The sequence below is a fragment of the Lotus japonicus genome, chromosome 1 (genome assembly GCF_012489685.1).
Source record: "Lotus japonicus ecotype B-129 chromosome 1, LjGifu_v1.2".
Taxonomy (NCBI): Eukaryota; Viridiplantae; Streptophyta; class Magnoliopsida; order Fabales; family Fabaceae; genus Lotus; species Lotus japonicus.
This window is the reverse complement of record NC_080041.1, coordinates 40,806,009-40,809,713: the sequence shown is the minus strand read 5'-3', so window position 1 is coordinate 40,809,713 and position 3,705 is coordinate 40,806,009. Positions and strand designations below refer to the sequence as shown.

The window sequence follows — 3,705 nt, the reverse complement described above, 5'->3', positions numbered from 1 at the left end:
TTCAAGAGTCAAGACTTTCCTAAAGGGTCGTGCTTGTTGAATTGATAGTTATTCTAATTCTAACTATGCAGGATTTTACTCTTGCAAGCTTCTTTAAAAACAGCAAAGAATTAAACCTTGCTAGAAATTTTCAATTTCCAACCTTAATATAGGTGCTAATTTTGATATATGTTCAATTTATCTGTTAATTGCAGGCTTGTAGTTAGAAACTTGATATTTTGATATATGGCTTTGTTTGCAGTTGATCCACTTTTATTTGGAAAATCCACTTGTCAACCTTTTCTAGTCTCATTCTTCATTACTCAGTTTCATTAACAGGTTTATATGCTTTTATTGAAACCGTTAGTTTAATTCCCAAGCAGATTATTAAAATCTCCTCTCACATAAAGCAGCATCATAGTTTGAAGTGTTGTCTACTTCCGGTGATACGTGCTTAGGTGGTGGTGACTTCGATTATGTTTGACTTGTTTCTTTTTTAGTACTGTAAACTATAAAAGTTATACTTTGGTGTATGCCCATGATCAACATTTGTTTGCTAACTTTCTTATCATTTCTATTCGCTGTAGAAAATTGTTGATTGACTGGCAGCAAGCTTCAAGAGAGATAAGATAAGGTATTGACCTTTTGAGAAACAAACAAGCTCTTTAGCTTCTTGATAGTGATAGCATTTTTCTTCCCCAGTGGTGCACTCTATCCAGTCGTTAAATAGCTGCTAAATTCATACTTGTAGTAGCTGCTAAGTATCATTTGCCTCGTGATATAGCTGGCATCCTATAACTTGTAGCTAAGTTAATGTAAAATGGAGTAGTGTCTGTTTATAAACTTGTCTATTTATTTACATGAAGTTTTCTATATAGAACAAAGATATCTGAGTTTACAGCATTCATTTAGTGTTTATTCTTTGGCTTTTGTAGTGCCATCGTCAGACTAATAGTGTTGATTGCGGATATTATGTGATGAAGTTCATGAAAGATATCATCACTCACCAACAACTTGTGATCCCAACGAAAGTAAGAAACTTTGATATGCGTTCACATTGGATTTTAAAAGCTCTAATTGTAACTTAACTCTATTTTTTGCTGTTTTGTAGTGTTTTGAAGATTGTCAGTTCGTTTCCTACAATGAAGAGCAATTGCGTGAAGTTAAAGATGAGTGGGCCGCTTATGTTTTTTACAATTGTTTTTAGTATTTAATCTATTGGATAGTTATCTATGAGATGGTGGTAGATGAAGTTAAGGACGTGGTTGAGATATTACGCACTTTAGAAATTGCTTCGAATTTATGAAGCTTTTGATATTTAGATATATTGGTTTTGATATGCTGAAGTTCAGAAAATGTTTATTTTATGGCTGACTTGATATGCTGAAGTTCAGAAAATGTTGATCTTTTTTGTTTGGAAGACTCAAATGGGGAGAGGGTCCTTATGATTTGGAGACTCAAGACACATTTCTATTGCAGAAACTCATTTATGGGAGTTTTTTTTTTTTTGCTGTCATGGAATTACTGTCCATATGCTTGCTATAAGAATAGAGGTTCTGTTTACATGAGATGTTACTGTGCTTATATGCTATACCTTGTTTTAGCTTATGTTACTGTGCTATACCTTGTTTTAGTTTGGTGATGTGTATTGATTTTGCAGTCTTTCATAGTTGTTGAAATGTGTACCATTTCGGTTAAATTATGATCAATATATCTTCTTTTCAAAAAAAAGAAATGTTGATCTTTTGGCTGAACAGGGGTGGTAATTAATTCAACGAAAAAAAAAAAAAACAAATTACAGCGGTTCCGTGGTGGAACCGCTGTAATATATATCATCAATTACAGCGGTTACCGGCTGAAACCGCTGTAAAAGAAGACTCAAGTATAGCGGTTATTCTAGAGAACAGCTGTTGTAGGTCTGTATTTACAGCGGTTTTATTAAATCAACCGCTGTAAATAATGCGTCTTTTACAGCGGTTAGAACCGCTATTAAGGCTTTTACAGCGGCGAGATCTACAGCGGTTCTGGACCGCTGAAAACCGCTATAAAAGGCTATTTTCAACCGCTGTTAAAGGCCATTTATGGTGTAGTGATGACTACACGAGCGAGGAGGAGGAAGAGGGTTGGGAGACCCGCTTCTTTGCATGATTGGGTTTAGGGTGTATATAGTCGTAGCTGGTTCGTCAGCTGTACATTGTGGGACAGGGTAGGTTCTCGACATTTTGCTTTTTGTGTGGTTCTCAGTATGGGAATCACAGGGAGTAGTCGGACGACTAAGAGGTCTGAGGAGGTTGTTTTGGGCTACTCTCCCATATTTGGAGGATTGTAATTATGATACTTACTTTGATCACTTTTGCGTACACTTGCCTTCTAGCATACTTTCTGTTACTTACAGGTTCTGGTGACGTTTACGGTACAACATGGGTTGTACCTGTATTATATATATAGTTTATTGGGGCATGTCTGGAGTACTGATTTAAGTCCTCGTTGGACAAGTCTTGTTTTAATTTAAAAAAATACTTTCATTTTCCGCTTTTAGTTTATAATTGATTACTAAAGTGACGTCCCGAAAGTCGGTGTGTTACAAAGGGATGGGGGGTTTGGGTGTTGATGGTGGTGGATTTGAGTGTTCTGAGTTTGGGTTCGTGTTCTGGGTTTTATTTGCTGGGAAAATTCATGCTTGGATCAAATAATGATATGTGACTTCAACCTTTGATTGGTTTCCAAAACGGAAGGTTCATTACAACAAGTAAAAAAATACTTTCAAGCTGCCTAAAAACTAAAGCTTTCGGCTCCAGTGCAAAAATTTGAGTAATTGACAGTTTGGGAAGATGTCGATAATGTTTATGGTCAAGGAAAGGTGAGCTTAACAAAGGCTATGATAGAAGAATGCCAGCTGCTACTAATTTAGTTTTTACGTTTTAAAAAAAATCAAGTTGCTCTTGATGTGTGCAAGGAAAATCATCAGATGAGTCATTTCTAATTTTTTTTTCCTGAAACTATAAATTTTTCTGGGTTTTCAAAACTTAAAGAAGACACTAGAGGTTGAAAATGATTAGGGATTAAGATGAGAAGTTATGATAGTTCTTTTTTTTACGTTGGGGACCAGTTTGCCACATTCAGAGACTAATTCGACGGCCAAATGTTTTTCCAACATTCAAGTTCCACGTATGCAGTTCAGCTAGGCAAAAAAAATTCAAAATTTCGTTCACGTCCGTCAACAATTTTAACCTCAGGGACTAACTTGAATGTCTTTTGCCACATTCAAGGACCGCGAGATGCATTTTAGAAGTTTAGGGACCAACTTGAAGGCGGGTAACACATTTAGGGACCAAAATGGCTATTTACCTAATTTTTTGCATTGCTAACGTACTAACAATTTTTATCATCACTAATTACCGACGTTCTTATCCACTGTAACTTACCTAAGGTTGTATATGTTGTAACTTACCGACGGTTTTTTCCACCAGTAAAATAAAATGTAGAAGGAGGAGGAGAAGGAAGATGGTTTGCAAACTGACAGTTTTATCCATAGGTAACTTACCGATGGGTTTTTAGAATATTTATAGGTTACCGACGGCTTTGGCAGCCGGTCAATCCGTCAGAAACTAACTTTGGAATATTTTTTAATGTCCGTGGCAAGCATAAATTTCAATTTTGGAAATTACCGATGACTTTGACTGTTGATAAATATCTTTTAAATTTTCAAGTTCGCCAATTTTTCGG

The 3,705-nt window shown here is 35.8% G+C and overlaps 1 long non-coding RNA gene across 1 annotated transcript; it reads left to right on the top strand.

The window, feature by feature from the left end:
• The first annotated feature begins 912 nt into the window (after positions 1–912).
• Positions 913–1,542, top strand: LOC130731843 (uncharacterized). Its single transcript, XR_009016844.1, has 2 exons — positions 913–1,010; positions 1,091–1,542. It is a non-coding gene; the product is annotated as an uncharacterized LOC130731843 (long non-coding RNA).
• The last annotated feature ends 2,163 nt before the right edge of the window (positions 1,543–3,705 follow it).